This window comes from Tachyglossus aculeatus, chromosome 7 (assembly GCF_015852505.1).
Source record: "Tachyglossus aculeatus isolate mTacAcu1 chromosome 7, mTacAcu1.pri, whole genome shotgun sequence".
NCBI lineage: Eukaryota > Metazoa > Chordata > Mammalia > Monotremata > Tachyglossidae > Tachyglossus > Tachyglossus aculeatus.
Window position 1 is genome coordinate 54762321 of NC_052072.1, and position 22922 is coordinate 54785242.

The following is a 22922-nucleotide window of genomic DNA, read 5'->3' on the forward strand; positions in this document are numbered from 1 at the left end:
CATATTTGAAGCATATTGTCTTGTCATGTCTAATGCCATCGAGTCGTTTCTGACCCATAGCAACACCACAAACACATCTGTCCCAGAATGCCCCGCTCTCCATCTGCAATCGTTCTAGTAGTGTATCCATTGAGCTTTCTTGGTAAAAATACAGAAGTGGTTTACCATTACCGCCTTCCACACAGTAAACTTGAGTCTCTGCCGTTGACTCTCTCCCATGCTGCTGCTGCCCAGCAAGGGTGAGTTTTGACCTGTAGCAGATTGCCTTCCACTCACTAGCCACTCCCCAAGCTAGGAATGGAATGGGTAGGCCTCTGCCTGACTCTCCCTCCCGTAGCCGAGACTGGTAGAGTACTGGAAACTTTCCAGGTGTGACCCTGAGAGGTGTGAAGCTTATTATGTACATGAATTTCCATGTACTAGTTGTCTGACTGTGGATTGGTCTCCAAATTGTATTTTTACACGTCAGTCTCCAACTTTTGGAGGAGGAAGATGTGGAGAAATATTGCATAGTTACTGTTACTGTGTACGGATTTTTCCAAAAGTTTGTGGTTGAAGGTAGTGTGGAAAAAGGACTTCAACTTTTCTTATAAAACATGGACTCTGTGAGTCTGCCAGCCTGACTAACACTTCCTTGGTCATTTCCCGCATTCATTTGAAAGTCAGAAACATTAAACAGAAGTGTTTCCCTGATGAATAGTATAACAGCTCACGTTTTCCGGTTTTCTTTCAAATATGTTTTCTGGCCTCTGTTTTCCAAATTCTGTTTATCCTTATCAGTTCTGCCCATCTTTTTCCCGAGTCAGAAATACCCCAAATGAAGAAACATATCCAATCATTCATTCAATCATATTTATAGAGTACTTACTCTGTGCAAAGTACTATACTAGACACTTGGGAGAGTACAATATAACAATAAACAGATACATGCCCTGCCCATAATGAGCTCTTATGAAAAATTCCATACGGTGATTCTTCCCTGGAAAAATTCAGCTGAAAATAATTTCTTCTGTACACTTGTGGATGGTATATAATTAGAGGTTTCAGGCAAGAGGAGCAATGAGAGGATAGATAACTGTCCAGCGATGGTGATTTCTCACCTCAGAAGCCTATCAGATGGTAAATTCAGTGCTTCATTTATTTTCTTTACAATTATCAGAAAATCGCTATTTATACAAGGATGCTGAATAATCATTGTTGAACTGGCAACATTTTGGGTTTTTCATCCAGTGTCACTACTGTGTGGCTTTACCACTCAAGGTACCTAACATTTTCTATATGTTAAGCACTTTCTATGTGTCAAGCACTGTTTTAAGTATTGGGGTAGATACAAATTAATAATGTTGGACAAAGTACCTGTCCTATGTGGGGCTCACAGTCCAAGTCAGAGGGAGAACAGATGTTGAATCCCCATTTTACAGATGAGGAAATTGAGGCCCAGAGAAGTTAACAGATCTATCCACTATCACACAGCCAGCAAAGCAGCAGGCTAGTGGCAGAGCCAGGATTAGAATTCAGGTCCTTGGCTCCCAGCCCTGTGCTCTGTCCCCTGGGTCCCACTGCTTTCTAATAATAGAAGAGACTCAATCATATGATTTGACTGTAAGTTTCAGGAGGTCAGGGATCATGTGTTTTACTTTTCTTGTCCTCTCCTAAGCATCCAGTACAATGCTTTGTGCCCAGTAGTTAGTTTTTATAAAAACTGGTGGGATTCATCATCAGGAGTAATAATAGTCGTTCCCACTTGATGCAACACATTGTATTAGACAAATGGCAAGTACAGGATTATGAAGTGACTGGTTCCAAGCCCATAAGGAGCTTACACTCTAGTGTGCTTCGCACATAGTAAGCACTTAACAAATGCCATGATTATTATTATTATTATTATTATTAATGATGGAGATAAACATAAAATATTCACACTAGAAAGGTCAAAATAAATATAGATAAGGAGCATGGCCCAGGGGACAGAGTACTGGCCTGAGAGTCAGAAGGATCCGGGTTCTAAACCTGGCTCCTCTTCTTCTCTTCTGTGTGATCTTGGGCAAGTCATTTCACTTCTCTGTGCCTCAGTTACCTCATCTGTAAAATGGGGATTAAAATTGTGAGCCCCATGTGGGATGGGGATTATGTTCAACTTGATTTGCTTGTACCCATCCCAGTGCTTACTACACTGCCTGGCACATAATAAGTGCTAATGAATGACAATTATTATTGTTATTGTTAAATATTTAAGTGGACGTATATATATATATAGGTGTTAAGGAGGCTGAAAATAACCCCAAAAGTTGACTGATGGGATAACATGGTTCAGGGTGTTGGGAAATGAATTGTGGGAAATTCGTTGGAAGAGGTGGATTTTAGGAGGGATCTGAATGTGGTTTGTGTGATAATTGGGAGGAAAAGAGTTCCGAGCCAGAGTAGCAGCATGAATGAGGGGGATGGTGGAAGGAAAGTTGAGAGCTAGGTACAGGTAGTAATTTGGCATGGAAGGAATAAAGACAATGTGTTGGGAAATTAGCAGGAGAAGAGAATAAGTTAGGGAGTGAGATGGTGCAGAGCCTTGGAGCTAATTTTGATTTTTAGTTTGGTGAAAAGAGACACAGGAGCCAGTGGAGAGTTTTGAGGAGAGGAGAGATGTGGGCTGAGTGATGCTTCAAGAAGATGATCTGGGCAGCAGTATGGAGTCCATATTGGTTGGAGGCGAGACTGGAGGTGGCGTCACCAACGAGAAGGCTAATATAATAGTCTAGCCATGCCAAGACCTGGGCTTGTTCCAGGGTGGTATCAGTTTGGGTGGAGAGGACGTGGTGGACATGGGAAAGCAGTGTGGCAAAGTGGATAGAGCATGGGCTTGGGAGTCAGAAGGTCATGGGTTCTTATCCCAGCTCCACCACCTTTCTCCTGTGTGACCTTGGGCAAGTCATTTCACTTCTCTGGGACTCAGTTACCTCATCTGTAAAATGGGGATTGAGACTTTGAGCCCTATGTGGGACAGGGACCATGTCCAACCCAATTTGCGTGTATTCACCCGAGTGCTTAGTTCAGTGCCTGGCACACAGTAAGTGCTTAACAAATACCACAATTATTATAATTATTATTATTAAATGAGATGGAAAAAAATGGCAGGATTTGGCATTAGGCCAGATGTGAAAGTACAATGGTAGTGAAGGGTTGAGGATGAAAGTAAGATTGTGGGCTTCTATGCCTGCTCAGTTTTCAAGCTTGACCATCAGTATCCTGAACTTTCCAAAAGTCATTGCTCAAAGGACCTAAACTCTCAGAACAGTTGTCCAACCTGATGGTCTGTCTCATTAGCTTCTCAATAGCCCATGGCTTTGTCTTGAAAATATTTATTCTGCTCTCTCTTCTTGCATGTTCCCTATTTCAGTTCACCATTCGGAAGCTGGCTGGATATCCTGCTGTCATCTATTTTTCTCACATGCGCACAATAAGGAATATATGTTCCATCAGAGCTCACTCTCTTTAGCCATAACTGCACACATAACTGTGGCTAATGTCCCACAGGCAGTAATATAATAATAATCATATTTGTTTGGTACTTATTGTGTGACAAGCATTATACTGAGCCTGGGGTAGATACAAGATGATCAGTACCCACTCAGGTCTCACAGTCTAAGTAGGAGGGAGAACAGGTGTTGAATCCCCAATTTTCAGATGAGGGAACTGAAGCCCAGAGAAGTGAAGTCACTTGCCCAAGGTCACACAGCAAACAAGTGGCAGAGCTGGGATTAGAACCTAGGTTCTGTGACTCCAATCCCTGTGCTCTATCCATTAGGCCATGCTATTTCCCCAGTAACATCATCACTGATAATGAAATCCTCTAGACTTTAAGCTTCGTATGGGAAGGGACCATGTCTACTAACTTTTTTATAGTGTACTCTCCCATATACTTAGTACAGTGCTCTGCACACAGTAAGTGCTCAATGAATACAAATGATTGATTGATTGTTGAAGACAGCTCCCCAGGGAGAAGCCCTAATGCAGGTTCCTGTATTTGTGAAACCTTTTATGCAGCATGTGCTAGCTTCAGTGCTCTGTGTTTCCTTATTCTAGAGCAATTTCCTTTCTGGCATGGCTGCAAAAAAATCTTGGGCCTTTCTTGAATGACTGAATATTGAATTCTGGCTTTGCTTCTCCTCCTCTGGTCTGGGGCAGGAAGTCCCGATTAAATCAGCTGAGGTAAGGAGGCTGAGCCTTACTGGAATGTGACGGAGAAAGATGAGCTGAGAGAGTGTATCATGTTTAAAAGTTCAAGCATATTCCCTCCTCCCCGCTTTCCTTGGAATTCCCTTTGATCCAGATGCCAGCATTTAACTGCTACTTCAAGGCAACTGCTCACACATTTGTTTATTTGTTGGTTTTATTTGTTTGTTAAGCACTTACTATATATCAAACACTGTTCTAAGCTCTGGGATATAAGGCAATTAAGTTGGATACAGTCCTTGTCCCTCAAGGGGCTCACAGTCTAAGTAGGAGGGAGAACGGAATAACTGAGGCACAAAGACGTTAAGTGACTTGCCCAAAATCGTACAGGAAGCAATTATCAGAGGCAGGATTAGAACCCAGGTCCTCTGACTCCCAGGCCTGAGTATTTTCCAAAAGGCTATGCTGCTTCTCCAAATGAAAAAATGAAGGAAAGCATGTTGAAACAGTCCAGACGGCTTGGTAGGGTGGCTCTGAGGAAGTTTGGGAACTTTTAGAAAACAGAAGCAGCCTAAAATTGGACTGTCTGTGCTAAATAATGGAAGAATGCTTGCTTAAGTTAGTTCCACTACTCCCAGTTTATCAGTGGGATTCCATATTTGCTTTGCTACAGTGGGCAGAGAATAGGGATCCCAGATTTTATGGGCTCCCTTGTAACCTTGAGCAAAGATGTCGGGGTTCCTCATCTCTCAAAAGTCAGAACACTGAGTGGGGCCATCTTTGCCTTTTGCCAACACCTTTCCTTCCACATGCACACACCAAGATGCCCTCATCTTCATAGTTTCATGTGATGCAGCCAACCTGAGACATTGGGCATGCTGGGCTTCCTGCCTCAGTCCACAGCTCTGGACGATAAGAGTGGAAATGAGGCCAGAAGTTCAATATTGAGCCATTGTCAAAAGAACCAAGAGAGGGCTGAACTGAAATTCCTTGGCTGCCATGCCGGGAAGAAAATTGCCCTAGAATTAAGGAAGATTGAGTCCTGGAGCTGGTATGTACTGAGAACAAAGATCCCGTTGATCTCCTACTACTACCCAGCCCACACACTTTGCTCCTCTAATCCTAACCTTCTCTCTTACCTTGATCTCATCTAACATGCCACCAACCTCTCACCCTCATCCTGCCTCTTGCCGGGAATGCCTTCCCTCCTCATATCTGACAGACAATTACTCTCCCCCACTTCAAAGCCTTATTGAAAGCACATCTCCTCCAAGGAGACTTCCCTCTTTTCCTTCTCTTCAATTCCACGGAAACTGCCCTCTCAAAGATCACCAATGACCTCCTGCTTACCAAATCCAACGGCTCATACTCTATCCTAATCCACCTCGACCTCTCAGCTGCCTTCGACACTGTGGACCACCCCCTTCTCCTCAACATGCTATCCAACCTTGGCTTCACAGTCTCTGTCCTCTCCTGGTTCTCCTCTTATCTCTCCGGCCGTTCATTCTCAGTACCTTTTGTGGGCTCCTCCTCCCTCTCCCATCCCCTTACCGTAGGTGTTCCTCAAGGGTCAGTTCTTGGTCCCCTTCTGTTCTCGATCTACACTCACTCCCTTGGTGAACTCATTCGCACCCACGGCTTGTACTATCATCTCTACGCTGATGAAACCCAAATCTACATCTCTGCCCCTGCTCTCTCTCCCTCCCTCCAGGCTCGCATCTCCTCCTGCCTTCAGGACACCTCCATCTGGATGTCTGCCCGCCACCTAAAACTCAACATGTCCAAGACTGAACTCCTTGTCTTCCCTCCCAAACCCTGCCCTCTCCCTGACTTTCCCATCACTGTTGATGGCACTACCATCATTTCCGTCTCACAAGCCCGCAACCTTGGTGTTATCCTCGACTCCGCTCTCTCGTTCACCCCTCATATCCAATCCATCACCAAAACCTGCCGGTCTCCCCTCCGCTACATTGCCAAGGTCCGCCCTTTCCTCTCCATCCAAACTGCTACCCTGCTCATTTAAGCTCTCATCCAATCTCATCTGGATTACTGCATCAGCCTCCTCTCCGATCTCCCATCCTCCTGTCTCTCCCCACTTCAATCCATACTTCACGCCGCTGCCCAGATCATCTTTGTGCAGAAACACTCTGGGCATGTTACTCCCCTCCTCAAAAATCTCCAGTGGCTACTAATCAACCTACACATCAGGCAAAAACTCCTCACCCTCGGCTTCAAGGTTCTCCATCACCTCACCCCCTCCTACCTCACCGCCCTTCTTTCCTTCTACAGCCCAGCCCATACCCTCCGCTCCTCTGCCGCTAATCTCCTCACCGTGCCTCATTCTTGCCTGTCCCGCTGTCGACCCCTCACCCACATCATCCCCCTGGCCTGGAATGCCCTCCCTCCGCACATCAATCAATCAATCAATTGGATTTATTGAGCGCTTACTGTGTGCACAGCACTGTACTAAGCGCTTGGGAAGTACAAGTTGGCAACATATAGAGATGGTCCCTACCCAACAGTGGGCTCACAATCTAGAAGGGGGAGACAGAGAACAAAACCAAACATATTAACAAAATAAAATAAATAGAATAGATATGTACAAGTAAAATAAATAAATAGAGTAACAAATATGTACAAACATATATACATATATACAGGTGCTGTGGGGAAGGGAAGGAGGTAAGGTGGGGGTTGGAGAGGGGGAGGAGGGGGACAGGAAGGAGGGGGCTCGGTCTGGGAAGGCCTCCTGGAGGAGGTGAGCTCTCAGTAGGGCCTTGAAGGGAGGAAGAGAGCTAGCTTGGCGGATGTTGGGAGGGAGGGCATTCCAGGCCAGGGGGATGACGTGGGCCGGGGGTTGATGGCGGGACAGGAGAGAACGAGGCATGGTGAGGAGATTAGCGGCAGAGGAGTTGAGGGTGCGGGCTGGTCTGTAGAAGGAGTGAAGGGAGGTGAGGTAGGAGGGGGCGAGGTGATGGAGAGCCTTGAAGCCGAGGGTGAGGAGTTTCTGCCTGATCAGCCAAGCTAGCTCTCTTCCTCCCTTCAAAGCACTACTGAGAGCTCACCTCCTCCAGGAGGCCTTCCCAGACTGAGCCCCCTCCTTCCTCTCCCTCTTCTCCCCCTCCCCATCCCCCCCATTTTACCTCCTTCCCCTCCCCACAGCACCTGTATATATGTATATATGTTTGTATGCATTTATTATTCTATTTATTTATTTATTTTATTTGTACATATTTATTCTATTTATTTTACTTTGTTAATATGTTTTGTTTTGTTCTCTGTCTCCCCCTTCTAGACTGTGAGCCCACTGTTGGGTAGGGACCGTCTGTATATGTTGCCAACTTGTACTTCCCAAGTGCTTAGTACAGTGCTCTGCACACAGTAAGCGCTCAATAAATACGATTGAATGAATGAATGAATGAATTCCCTTCTGCGACGCCCTGACAAATTCCCTTTATTCGTCTCCCCTCCCAGCCCCACAATGCTTACATACATATCTGTAATTTATTTATTTATATTTATGTCTGTCTCCCCCTCTAGACTGTAAGCTCATTATGGGCAGGGAATATTTCTGTTATATTGTTGTATTGTACTCTCGCAAACACTTAGTACACACTGCTCTGCACACAGTAAATGCTCAATAAATATGACTGACTGACTGACTAGCACCCTGCCAAGGGGAGTCTCTATGGAGACCTGCTTCCATCTTCAAAGATGGCTCTGAGACCCTACCCATGCATGCAGGTAGTTCTGAAAAAAATCACCATATGACCAATGAGAAACAGCATGGCCTAGTGGAAAGAACATGGGCCTGGGAATCAGAGGACCAGAGTTTGAATCCTGGCTTTGCCAATTGCTTCCTGGGTGATCTTGGGCAAGTCACTTAACTTCTCTGTGCCTCAGTTTCCTCATCTGTAAAACGGGGATCAAATACTTTGTCTCCCTCTTACTTAGACTGTGAGCCCCAAACAGGACAGGGACTGTGTCCAACTTAATTAACTTGTAACAACCCAAGTACTTAGAACAGTGTTGGACACATTCATTCAATCATATTTATTGAGTGGTTACTGTATGCAAAGCACTGTGCTAATTGCTTGGGAGAGTACATTATAACAATAAACAGTCTAAGTAGGAGGGAGAACAGATACTGAATCCCAATTTTGCTGTGGAGAAAACTGAGGCACAGAGAAATGAAGTGACTTGCACAAGGTCACATACCAGGCAAGTGGCGAAGCTGGGATTAGAACCTAGGTCCTCTGGTTCCCAGGCCCATGTCTTATACACTCTGCTTCTCTAGATCTCCAGAAAGTGGTAATTGCAGGTTCTGCACTTGGATTTGCTCCCTTTTTTCACCCCTCCCTCAGCCCCACAGAACTTACGTAGATATCCATAATTTATTTATGTTAACGTCTGTCTGCCCCTCTAGGCTGTAAGTTTGTTGTGAGCAGGGAACATGCCTCTGGACTCTATTATACTGTACTCTCCCAAGTGCTCAGTAAAGTGCTTTGCACACAGTAAGCACTCAATAAATATGATTGATTGATGGATTGCTACTCATTTCAGGGCAGTGATTGACACAGCTCCTCCCCTAGCAGCTTCCTTTCACTTCTTCCGTAGGACACTAATGAGGTAGTCACCCACTATTCCCCTCCAATTTGCACCAGTAAGTATTTCTTGCAGGGGAAGGAGTTTCATTTCCCTAATTACTCCATACAGTGCTCGTTACATACCACTGATTGATTGATTATGAGGGTACCAGGGTGTGGTTCAGCAATATGGCCACCCCACCTCACACCTAGCTCCTCAAACTGGCATGGGGACAAAGAATTAAAAAAATGGTATTAGTTAAGATTACTATATGTCAAATACTGTTCTAAGCACTGGAGAAAATACAAGATAATCAAGTCAGACACAGTCCTTGTCCCACACAGGGCTCACAACCTAAGTAGGAAGCAGAACAGGGATTGAATCTCCATTTCACAGATGAGATAACTGAAAAGTTAAGTGACTTGTCCAAGGTCACACAGCAGGCATGTGGCAGAGTCAGGATTAGAGCCAGGTCCTTTGATTCCCAGGCCTTTGCTCATTCCACTAGGCCATGCTGCTCCTGCCAATATTTCCAGTCCACTTCACACACGGCCCCTCAAGCTAGTATAGGGGCAAGAAAGGGGGTTGGCCAATATGGCTGCTCTAGCCCCATCAGTGGTGTGGTGGTGGTGGTGACTGCGGCCCAGTGGAAATATCATGGGTTTAGGAGTCAGAGGACCTGGGTTCTAATCCCAGCTCCACCACTTGTCTGTTTTGTGACCTTGGCCAAGTCACTTAACTTCTTTGTACCTCAGTTATCTCAACTGTAAAATGGGGATTAAGACTTTGAGCCCCATGTGGGGCAGGGACTGTGCCAACATAACTTGCTTGTATCTACCCCAGCTGTTAGTGCAATGCCTGGCACATAGTAAGAGCTTCACAAATACCACAGTTATTATTATTATTATTATTATTAGTAGTAGTAGTAGTAGTAGTAGTAGTAGTAGTAGTAGTAGTAGTAGTAGTAGTAGTAAAAAAAGACTAGTAGCAGCAGCAGCTGGGAGCTTTCTCCAGAACCTTCTACCTTTACCCACTGGCCTGAATGCCAGGGCTACTAGCAAAAAGAACATGAAGTTGGCAGCCAATCAGGGGGCTGAAGGTGTTAGGCTGGAGCTGCCTTTGGCTGGCTTCTTGGCCGGTCAGCTGTCATATAAACTTCACTGACAGAAAGTATAAACATGTCAGAGATTTGTCCTGGCTGATGAGACCAAGATGTCCGATCAGGGCTCAGGAAGGGACTAGAAAGGGAAACAATGGAAAGCCACAAGACAGGCTGGGGTAACAGGCCAGAGTTTTGAAGAGAAGGTCATCTGCTCGTCCCAAATGCTTTCAGCCTGGCGGTGGTTGCGAAGAGGCATGTGTGTGATGTGATTTTCGCATGACACACAGAGACCCTAACCCCAATCAGGCCTCCCAGCTGCATCATGGCCTATTTTCAATCGCTTCCTAAATGCAAACAATAAAATAGCTCTGGTGGATGGCGAACTGCCAATGGTCATTTTAATGGGAACCATGTGGTAGGGAAAAGCAGTAATCAGTTTGAACACAAAACCCTCTCTTAAAAACATAGCACATGCTAGGACTGTTGGTTTTTGACAGGGAGGTATTTAGAGCTGAATGGAAGTTGGAAAAATTCCACAGAATTAGGGATTTAATTGATGGGAATCAGAAGTAATCTCTGGCCTAGAGCATTTTCTCCCTTCATTTTGTTAGTTGTGTTTTTATGGTATTTGTTATGCACTTACTCTGTGCTTGGTACTGTAATAAACACCGGGATTTTCATGTCTAAAAGATGCTCACTCTCCTCACCTTCAAAGCCTTATTAAAATGGCACCTCCTCCAAGAGGTCTTTCCAATTTAAGCCCTCATTTTGCCTACTCTCTCCCCCTTCTGTGCCCTTCTATTTGTACTTTCTAATTCACACCACACTCATCCTACAGCACATATATACGTATTCAAAATGTATTTTAATGTCGAATCCCCCTCCAGGCTGTAAGTTCTTTATGATGAGGATGATGGTATTTAAGCATTTACTATGTGCCAAGCACTGTTCTAACCACTGGGGTAGATACAAGGTAATCAGGTTGTCCCATGTGGGGCTCACCATCTTAATCCCCATTTTACAGTTGAAGTAACTGAAGCACAGAGAAGTTAAGAGAGGATTCTTATATTTATAGATAGATCTTACAGTTTCATTCATTCAATCATATTCATTGAGTACTTACTGTGTGCACAGCATTGTACTAGGTGCTTGGGAAAATACAATACAACAATAAACAGACACATTCCATGATCACCACGTGTTTACATTCTCAGATGATGCCATAGAGAGGTTTTATTAGCATGTGGACATGTGACTGATAAGACCAATGTGTGCCTAATCATCCATCCCTTGAGCATGTAAAGCTGTTAAACTGTGGAGCTCCCCCGGTTCTGAAGGCAGCCCACCAGACTGACCTGTCCAATGGTGTGGTCTTCCACCTGTCCACTGCTCTGTCGTTCCTTTGAGTTTTTGTGTTAGCGGGTCTTTAGAACACTTTCTCCCCTTCGGTTGGGTCCTCTTGTTCCAGATCACCACTGCACAACTGTTTGGGTACCAAGCATCATCCATTTTCCTCACCTCTCCCTCCCAGGGAAGGAGTGTTGTGATGAGTATTCCTTTGATGAGTCAATCAATTGGGAAGCAGCATGGCCTAATGGAAAAAACATGGGACTGAGGGTCAGAAGACTGGGTTCTAATCCTCACTCAGTCACTTGTCTGCCATATGATCTTGGGTAAATCACTTAACTTCTCTGTGCCTTAGTTGTCAACTGCAAAATGGGGATTAAGACTGTGAGTCCGATGTGAGACATGGACTGTGCCCAACTTGATTAGCTTATATCTGCCCCCATGCTTACTGAATATGGTGCCTGGCACATAGCAAATGATCAACAAATACCATTAAAAAAATCACTTAATCCATCAATGGCATTTATTGAGCATTTACTGAGGGAAGAACACTATACTAAGCTCTTGGAAGAGTACTATATAACAGAGTTGGTAGATGCGTTCACTGCCCATAAGAGGCTTACAGTCTGGAGGAGGAGACAGACCTTAAAATAAATTACGGATATGTACATAGTGTTTAGGGGCTGAGGGTGAGGTGAATAAAGGGTACAAATCCAAGTGCCAGGGCAAAAGAGAAGGGAGTGAGAGTAGGGAAAATAAGGACACAGTCCCTGTCCCACATGGGGCTCAGTCTTAATCCTCATTTTACAGATGAGGCAATTGAAGCACAGACTAGTTAAGTGACTTGCCCAATGTCACACAGGAGACAAGTGGCGGAACTGGCATTAGAACCCAGGCCCTTCTGACTTCCAGTTCTGTGGTCTATCCACTTGGCCACGCTGCATTTGGTGGCACAGGTGACACTGCTCTTGACGTTGGCTTTGGTATCTGTTACGTGGGTCCAAGCCTTCAGGCACAGAGAAGGTTAAGCACTGCAGTTTTCCTGGATACCTCCTGTTTAGTCTCAATCTTAAGTCTCCTCATGGGCCTGCAGTTTTCCTGGATAGCTCCTGTTTAGTCTCAATCTTAAGTCTTCTCATGGGCTACCCTAGACTCCTAACATTAAAAAAAATCAACTGATCCATCAATTGTATTTATTGAGCACTTACTGTGTGCAGAGCACTATACTAAGTACTAGGGAGAGTACAATACAAATACAAATGTTAGAAGATCAGACAGAGCCCTTGCACCACACAGGGCTCAGGGTCGTACCTTATCCTCATTTTACAGATAAGGAAGCTGAGGCCCAGAGAGGGTAATTGACTTCCCTAAATTTGCACAGCAGTCAACTGGTGGAACTGGAACTAGAACTTGGGTCTGCTGGCTTCCAGAAGTAATATGATTCCTTCCCTAAAGGAGCTTACATCCTACTAGGAGAGACATGTATGCAAACATTTAGTTGACTAATCAAAATGAGTAACTGAATGTACAGTTGAATAGACATACATACATAAATGCTGAGAATGATGGTAAACAAATGCATTAAGTGTTAGAAGTAGCTAGTGGGTTTGGGGTGTTGGACATTAATCACGGAAATCTTGTTGGAGGAAGTGGGATTTTAGGAGGGCTTAGATGTTAAATACTTAGTACAGTGCTCTGAGCACTCAATAAATAGCATTGATTGATTGATTAGATTTAGTTTGGATTTACTTGAGACAGGCACTCGTTTAATCCCCTTCCCAATTCACCTCACCTGCAAGCATGAAAAAACACTCCAAGTAGCGGAAGCAGAATCTGAAGAATAGAGAGATGGAGACTGGATAAACATTGGGGGCCCGAGTTAAGGGGGATCCTCTGAGCACCCCACAATAGGGCCATGTGAGGTACTACTATTGCTGTAGGTGCTGCCCCAATTTGGCCTAGGGCACGGTTCTTTAGAACATGCTTTTCCCTGCAACCATTTCCCTTTTGGAAACGGAGATCCCGCCCCTTCCTGTGGCTCTGGTCTGGTCTGCTCGGCACAGCTTCCACTAGAAGCAGGAGGGAGTCACAGCACCCACCCTGCAGGTGCTGCTTGGGAGCCAAAATTATACTCCCTTACCTCCAGGAGAATTATAATGAACATATGTGTTCATAGGTTCAAAATAATAATAATCATTAATAATTATGGTATTTGTCAAACACTGGGTGGTTACAAGCAAATCGGGTTGGATGCAGTCCCTGTCTTAATCCCCATTTTACAGATGAGGTAACTGAGGCACAGAGAGGTGAAGTGACTTGCCCATGGTCACATAGAAGACAAGTGGTGGAGCTGGGATTAGAACCCAGTTCCTTCTGACTCTATCCACTAGGCCACACTGCTTCTCAAAAGTAACTCTATTAACACATTATCATTGTTGGGCTTGCCCCTGCCTATACGGAATTATCTCTGGCCACCATATTGACACCCTGACATACTTTCATTCATTCAATCAATCGGATTTAAGTGCTTAGTACAGTGCTCTGCACACAGTAAGCACTCAATAAATATGAATGAATGAATGAATGAATTTATTGGGTGCTTACTGTGTGTAGAGCACTGTACTAAGCTCTTGGGAGAGTACATTATAACAATAAACAGACATTCCCTACCTACAGTGGGCTTACAGTCTAGAGAGGGGGTTGGACATTAATATAAATGAATAAATTGCAGATATGTACATAAGTGCTCTGGGTCTGGGAGTGGGGGATGAATAAAGGGAGCAAGTCAGGGTGAGGCAGAAGGGTGTGGGAGAAGAGGAAAGGAGGGCTTAGTCAGGGAAAGCCTCTTGGAGGAGATATGCCTTCAGTGAGGCTTTGAAGTTTGGGAGAATAATTGTCTGAGGGATATGAGAAGGGAGGATGTTCCAGGCCAGAGGCAGGACATGGGCAAGGGGTTGGCCGAGAGATAGATGAGTTGGAGGTACAGTGCGAAAGTTAGCAAGAGGGTTAGCAAGAAGTTTTCTTGTAAGAGGGAGGCAAGCAAAGCCTGCGGGAAGAACAGGAAGCAGGACATATTATGCACCTATTCTTTTCATCAAATGCCTGTGCTTGATTCTGCCAGACAACCAGAGGTTCTATCTTTTGGAGAGCCTGTTAAACCCTGCTCATATGTGGTGGTCCTTGTATTTTAACCCAACAAACACCACCCTGAATTTCCAGCTATGAACATAAGGCACATTTTTCAACTGAACTTAGGAAATTGAAGTGCACAGAAGAGTGAAACAGCTTTCCAAATTATCTTTTGGATGACTTTCTTACTTTGGAAAGCAGATAAGGCAGCTCATTTGCAGCTAATGAAAACCACATACCCAGAGTCAAGTTTTCACTTTATTGGAAAACCTTGCCTAAAACCTAAGACCTTCCTCTTGGAACAGTGATTAAAAATAAATAGCTGTAGAAGGCACTATATCAGCATATTTGTAAATGCTTTGCTTATGCAATTAAGGATATATTTAATGAATTGTAAACAACATTTGCTCAGTGCTGAATACATTTGCCTCTTGGTGGGATAGTTCTCTTAATGGGACAGAGGTGGAACTCTGGCTCCCTGAATTTATGATCTACTTGCATTATGTTGAAATAATACGCAGTCTCATTTTAATCAAGGGGCAGAGACACATGACAGAATAGCTTTTCTTCCAAAATCCCTTAAAATTTTGGAAGACTCTCAGGTGGTTCTCATTAAGTAAATGAATCCCTTACCAATCATAGTAGTGTGGTCTATTGGATAGAACACTCTCCTGGGAGTCAGAAGGACCTGGATTCTAATCCTGACTTCACCATCTCTCAGCTGTGAGACCTTAGGCAAGTCACTTAACTTCTCTGTGCCTTAGTTTCCTCACCTGTAAAATAGTGATTAAGACTATGAGCCCCATGTTAGACATGGACAGTGTCCAACCTGATTAGCTTGTATTTACCTTAGTGCTTAGAACAGTGCCTGGCACATAGTAACAAATGTCATAAAAACCCCTCAAAACCCTTAGTTGAGGTTTATGAGGAAAGCACAGTTCTCTCTTGGACAAATATGTCCAGTCTTAGTTCAGCTCTATCATTTTTATGACACCCAAAAGCAGACATACTTGACATTGTACTTGGCACATTGCAACAAATACCATTATTATTATGACTATCATTATATTTATTTCTCTCTACTGACAGACTTTGAAGCAGATATTTATAATGATGTTAACTGATAAAAAATATTGCTCATCTAAACCTGCATTGATTGTAGGCAGTCAGGGAATGCCAGCAGGAGTTTCTGCCTGGCACTGTTCTAAGTGCTGGGGTGGATACCAAGTAATCAGGTTAGACACAGTTCCTGTCCCAGGTAGGGCTCACAGTATTAACCCCCATTTTACAGATGAGGTAACTGAGGCACAGAGAAGTAAGTTATTTGCCCAAGGTCACAGAGCAGTCAAGTGGAGGAACTGGGATTACAACCCAGGTCCTTCTGACTCCCAAGCCTATGCTCTATCAAATAGGCCACGCTACTTCTTGTCTTTGTAACTCTCCAGTCTCATGGCCAAACACTACCTTCTAACAGCAGCAATGCACACGGGACTCTGCCCTTCAACTTTGCAAACTACTGAATGGTAAAATACCTTCCACGGCAAGGAGCACATGATTTTTCAGCCCCCTCACTGTATGTTAATGTGTTATGAAAACTGAAGGAAGAAAGCGAAATCCAGAGTTTGCTGTGACACGATGTAGCATCAGTTTAATGCTAGGCAGGTTGAGGGAGGGTTTAAAGGCCTGAATCGATCAATTTGCTTTACTTTCATTCATTGAATCATATTTATTGAGCACTTAATTTGTGCAAATCACTGTACTAAGTGCTTTGGAGAGCACATCTCCTGCAAGAGGCTTTCCCTGACTAAGCCCTCATTCTCTCTTCTCCCACTCCCTTAAGCACCACTCTTGCACTTGGATTGGCACCCTCTATTCAACACACTTAGAGCCCCACAGTACTTACCTGTAATTTGTTTATTGATTAAGTCACTCCCCCCTCCCCTCCAACGCCCCGGCTCTCAACACTCTCTGCTACTCTCCCATCCTTCCCAGCAGTATCCTCAGAGGAGCTCTCCTCCCTCCTCTCAAGTGCTACTCTGGCCACCTGTGCTTCTGACCCCATTCCCTCTCATCTCATGAAATCTCTCGCTCTGTCCCTTCTCCCCTCCTTAACTTCCATCTTCAACTGTTCACTCTCCACTGGTTCCTTCCCCTCTGCCTTCAAACATGCCCATGTCTCTCCCATCCTAAAAAAACCCTCTCTTGACCCCCACCTCACCTTCTAGTTATCACCCCATCTCCCTCCTACCATTCCTTTCCAAACTCCTTGAACGAGTTGTCTACACGCGCTGCCTCGAATTCCTCAACACCAACTCTCTCCTCGACCCGCTCCAGTCTGGCTTCCGTCCCCTACATTCCACAGAAACTGCCCTCTCAAAGGTCACCAATGACCTCCTGCTTCCCAAATCCAACGGCTCATACTCTATCCTAATCCTCCTCGACCTCTCAGCTGCCTTCGACACTGTGGACCACCCCCTTCTCCTCAACACGCTATCCAACCTTGGCTTCACAGACTCTGTCCTCTCCTGGTTCTCCTCTTATCTCTCCGGTCATTCGTTCTCAGTCTCTTTTGCAGGCTCCACCTCCCCCTCCCATCCCCTTACTGTGGGGGTTCCCCAAGGTTCAGTTCTTGGTCCCCTTCTGTTCTCGATCTACACTCACTCCCTTGGTGACCTCATTTGCTCCCATGGCTTCTACTATCATCTCTACACTGGTGACACCCAAATCTACATCTCTGCCCCTGCTCTCTCCCCCTCCCTCCAGGCTCGCATCTCCTCCTGCCTTCAGGACATCTCCATCTGGATGTCTGCCCGCCACCTTAAACTCAACATGTCCAAGACTGAACTCCTTATCTTCCCTCCCAAACCTTGCCCTCTCCCTGACTTTCCCATCACTGTTGATGGCACTACCATCCTTCCCGTCTCACAAGCCCGCAACCTTGGTGTCATCCTCGACTCCGCTCTCTCATTCACCCCTCACATCCAAGCCATCCCCCAAACCTGCCAGTCTCAGCTCCACAACATTGCCAGGATCCACCCTTTCCTCGCCATCCAAACCGCTACCCTGCTCGTTCAAGCTCTCATCCTATCCCGTTTGGACTACTGCATCAGCCTCCTCTCCGATCTCCCATCCTCGTGTCTCTCCCCACTTCAATCCATACTTCATGCCGCTGCCCGGATTGTCTTTGTCCAGAAACGCTCTGGGCATGTTACTGCCCTCCTCAAAAATCTCCAGTAGCTACCAGTCAATCTGTGCATCAGGCAGAAACTCCTCACCCTTGGCTTCAAGGCTCTCCATCACCTCGCCCCCTCCTCCCTCACCTCCCTTCTCTCCTTCTACAGCTCAGGCTGCAGCCTCCGCTCCTCTGCCACTAATCTCCTCACCGTGCCTCGTTCTCGCCTATCCCACCATCGACCCCCGGCCCATGTCATCCCCCTGGCCTGGAATGCCCTCCCTCCCAACATCCGCCAAGCTAGCTCTCTTCCTCCCTTCAAGGCCCTACTGAGAGCTCACCTCCTCCAGGAGGCCTTCCCAGACTGAGCCCCCTCCTTCCTCTCCCCTTCGTCCCCCTCTCCATCCTCCGCACCTTACCGCCTTCCCTTCCCCACAGCACCTGTATATATGTTTGTACATATTTATTACTCTAGTTATTCATTTATTTATTTTACTTGTACATATCTATTCTATTTATTTTATTTTGTTAATATGTTTGGTTTTGTTCTCTGTCTCCCCCTTCTAGACTGTGCGCCCACTGTTGAGTAGGGACTATCTCTACATGTTGCCAACTTGTACTTCCCAAGTGCTTAGTACAGTGCTCTGCACACAGTAAGTGCTCAATAAATATGATTGATTGATTGATTGATATTAATATCTGTCTTTCCTTCTAGACTGTACCACCTCTTCTGTGTGGTACTCTTCCAAGTGCTCAATGAAAATGGTTGAATGATCAATTGATTGGTCCTGGGGTGACCTCCAGGGGTAGGCAGAGCCAATCTCTCTGTTCTCCTCTCCCTCTGGTAGTGTCAAATCTACTCCCTTTCCCCAGCCTGGCCTTCCTACTACAGTCCATTCATAAATCCATCAATCAATCAATGGTATTTATTGAGTCCTTATTCTCTGCATAACACTGTATTAAGCATCTGGCAGAGGATAACAGAATTAAGAGACACAATCTCTGCCTTCAAAGAGCTTTCACTCTATCTTGGGAGGAAGACACTAAAATTCATTCAATCAATTGCATTTATTGACTGCTTACTGTGTGCAGAGCACTGTACTGAGAGCTTGGGAGAGTACAACAATAAACAGGCACATTCCCTGCCTACAACAAGCTTCAGTCACTAGAGCTATAAATTGTAGGTACCCTTTCCCCCCTTAAGTGCAATGGTGGAGAGGGGAGGGGGTGAAAACTTAGGGAGTAACTACTCAAATGCATAGGTGATGCATTAGGGGGAGGAAGGAATACTGGAGGAGATGCATTTTAATAGGGATTTGAAAATCGGGAGGGTAGTGGTACACAAGATATGAAGGGGGAGAGCATGAGCAAGGGGCTGATGGAAAGAGAGAAGCACTGTGACCTAGTGGACAGAGCACTGGCCTGAGAGTCAGAAGGACCTGAGTTCCAAGGCTGACTCTGCAACTTTGTCTGCTGTGGTACCTAAGGCAAGTCACTTCATTTCTCTGTGCCTCAATTACCTCATCTGTAAAATGGGAATAAAGACTGTGAACCCTTTGTGGGACAGGGACTGTGTTCAACCTGATCAACTTGTATCTACCCCAGTGCTTAGAACAGTGTCTGGCAAATAGTAAGCGCTTAACAAATATCACAATTACTATTATCTAATCTGCACCTTGTCTCATTGTTGAGGTTGGACAACTGGTGGGATCCTTGCCTGCTGATACCAGAGAGGGGAGTTAGGGTGAGGGGGGAAAAAAAAGAGAGGGTAGCATCCTGTGGGGGTTGGGGAGGTTACTCACCACCCTTCAGAGTACTCTTGCTGATATATACTGCCTCATGGGTCAATCTATCATTCAGTAGGATTTTTAGTGGGCACTTTCTATGAGCAGAGGGTCTAGGAGAGTACATTAAAGGCAATAATAATGATAATTATGGCACTTGTAAAGCACTTATACTCCTCACCCTTGGCTTCAAGGCTCTCCATCACCTCGCCCCCTCCTACCTCACCTCCTTTCTCTCCTTCTACAGCCCAGCCCACACCCTCCACTCCTCTGCCGCTAATCTCCTCACCATGCCTCATTCTCGCCTGTCCCGCCATCGACCCCCGGCCCACATCATACCCCTGGCCTGGAACGCCCTCCCTCCCAACATCCGCCAAGCTAGCTCTCTTCCTCCCTTCAAGGCCCTACTGAGAGCTCACCTCCTCCAGGAGGCCTTCCCAGACTGAGCCCCCTCCTTCCTCTCCCCCTCATCCCCCTTTCTATCCCCCGTCTTACCTCCTTCCCTTCCCCACAGCACCTGTATATATGTATATATGTTTGTACATATTTATTACTCTATTTATTTATTTATTTATTTTACTTGCACATATCTATTCTATTTATTTTATTTGTTAATATGTTTGGCTTTGTTCTCTGTCTCCCCCTTCTAGACTGGGAGCCCACTGTTGGGTAGGGACTGTCTCTATATGTTGCCAAGTTGTACTTCCCAAGCGCTTAGTACAGTGCTCTGCACACAGTAAGCACTCAATAAATATGATTGATTGATTGATTGATTGACTTATGTGCCACATGCTGTTCTAAAAGCTGGGGTAAATTCAAGTTAATCAGGTTGGACACAGTCCCTGTCCCACATGGGGCTCACAATCTTAATCCCATTTTACAGATGAGGTAACTGAGAAGTGAAGTGACTTACCCAAGGTCACACAGCAGATGTGGCAGAAGCAATATTAGAACCCAGGTCCTTCTGACTCCCAGGCCCATGCTCTATCTACTAAACCATACTGCTTATTCTCTGTCCACAAGGAGAGTTCAGTCTAATAGAGACAGGCACAAAATAATTTACAGGTTGGAGGAAGAAGTGCTTAGAGTATGTAAATTGAAATGTTCCAAAGGGCTATGAGAGGTTATGAGGAGCTATGAGAGGTTGTGAGTGTATTCATGCTGCGAAGGAGCAAATATGCTAAGATTATAATTGAAATGGTGATGCCCCGTAGAGAAAAATAATTAATTGGCAGGGAAATCTCTTGGAAGACTGGAAATTCAGAAGAGCTTTGGCACTGGGGAGAGCAGAAGTCTGGTAGATTTGAAGGGGGAAGGGAGTAGGTGGGAGCCAGGGGTCTTCATTCTATTGTCTCCAGATTGTAAGCTCCTTTTAGGCAGGAATGTGCCTACCACCTCTATTAAATTGCACTCCCTTAAGCATTTAGTATAGGGCTCTGCATATAGTAAGCTCTCAATAAATACAATTGATTGATTACTTGCCCCAGGGCTTAGTACAGACTGTAAACTCCTTGTGGGCAGGCATCATTTTGTAGTGTACTCTCCCAAACTCTTAGAACAATGTTCTGCATGCAGTAGGGGCTCAGTAAGTACTTAGGATTGATGGATTGATTGAGCATTGCCACCTAGGGGAGAATTTCTGCTACTGCAGAGGTTGATGACCGGCCTAGATCTGTGCCGCCCTCTGAGAGGTTGTGACTTCTACGGATTCTACAGATTTAACCCCCTGTCTGGACCCAGTAGACCCTTCTTCTTGGACAGATACTTAATGGTAACTGGAGAACTGAATGGTCTCTGGGTTGTGACACATTTTTTACAAGGGATGCTATTGATAATGACATGCAGAATAATAATGATCATGATAATAAGAATTTATTCATTCATTCAATTGTATTTATTGAGCCCTTACTGAATGCAGAACACTGTACTAAGTGCTTGGGAGAGTACAATACAACAATAGACACATTCCCTGCCCACAATGAGCTTACAGTCTGGGGGAGGAGGGGCAGACATGGACATAAGTGCTGTGGGGTTGGGAGGGTGGAAGAACAAAGGGAGAAAGGGAAATGCAGAAGGGAGTGGGAGAAGAGGAAAGGTGGGGGCTTAGTCAGAGAAGACCTCTTGGAAGAGATGTGTCTTCGATGAGGTTTTTACGTGGGGGAGAGTGATTTTCTGTCAGATTTGAGAAGGGAGGGCATTCCAGGCCAGAGGCAGGATGTGGGCAAGGGGTCCATGGTGAGATTGACAAGATGGAGGTACAGGGATAAGGTTAGCATTAGAGGAGCATGGGCTGTAGTAGGAGAGTAGGGAGGTGAGGTTGGAGGGGGCAAAGTGATTGAGTGTTTTAAAGCCATGGGGAGGAGTTTTTGTTTGATGTGGAGGTGGATGGCAACCACTGGAGTTTTTTGAGGAGTGGGGTGACATGTACTGAACTTTTTTTAGAAAAACTGAAAATGATCCTAATAATGATAATAATAGTAGTGGTATTTGTTAAGCACTTCCTATGTGCCTGGCACTGTACTAAGTGCTGGGGTAGGTACAAGACAGTAGTGTTGAACACAGTCCCTGTCCCTCATAGGGTTCACAGTTTTAATCCTTATTTTACAGATGAGGTAACTGAGGCACAGAAAAGTGAAGTGACTTGCCCAAAGTCACACAGCAGACAAGCACAGACTCCCAGGCCGGGCTTTATACTCTAGGCCATGCTGCTTCTAACTGTGGCTTCTGATATAAACTGGGTCATTGGAGTGGAACTGGATATCCAGGCATCTTACTGCCATATAACAAACTCTTCTGATGTTATGCCTATCGTCAGTCAGTCAGTCAATTGTATTTATTGAGTGCTTACTGTGTGCAGAGCACTGTAGTAAGTGCTTGGGAGTGTACCACATAACAACAAATAGACACATTCTCTGATCACAATGAGCTTACAAATTAGAGGAGGAGACAGATGTTACTATAAATAAATAAATAAATTACAGATAGGTGCATAAGTGCTATGGGGCTGGGAGTGGTGAGGATGAATAAAGGGAGAGGGAATCACTGTGGACCACCAGCATCAATCTGGATCCTGGGTTTTTGGACAGGGGCTCCAGGCAGGCCTGGCTGATAGGATCGAGGTCCAAGGAGATAAGGAAGGAGCACATGTTGCCAAGGTCATAATGTATGAGGACAAAATAGTGCATACTGGAACGAAGGGACCGCTGGGTTTCCCAACTGGACTAGGACCACCCACAACAACTAACCGCATTTGGGAGGCAGCTGAGGCCTAGCCACTACCCCTCACAATCAATTTATTGAGCACTTACTGTGTGCACAGCTCTGAACTAAGCACTTGGAAAAATATAGAACAATACAGCTCACTGTAGGCAGGGAATACCAGCTAACTCTGTTGTACTCTCCCAGGCTCTTAGTAGAGTGTTCTGCATATAGTAAGTGCTCAGTAAATACCACTGACTGATTAACTGGTAGGCATGATCTCCTCCCTCAAGGAACTTACAGCCTGCAGAAAGCCAAGTTCCACTGTCACTGTCTATTGAAGCAACATGGCTTAGTGGATGGAGCACAGAGCTCTGGACATGTCACTCCCCTCCTCAAAAATCTCCATTGGTTGCCTATCAACCTTTGCATGAAG

At 45.2% G+C, this 22922-nt stretch overlaps 1 non-coding gene across 1 annotated transcript; it reads right to left on the reverse strand.

Moving 5' to 3' along the window:
- Window positions 1-249: 249 nt before the first annotated feature.
- Window positions 250-387, reverse strand: LOC119931007. Its single transcript, XR_005451877.1, has one exon. It is a non-coding gene; the product is annotated as a small nucleolar RNA SNORA7 (small nucleolar RNA).
- Between the last annotated feature and the right edge of the window lie 22535 nt (window positions 388-22922).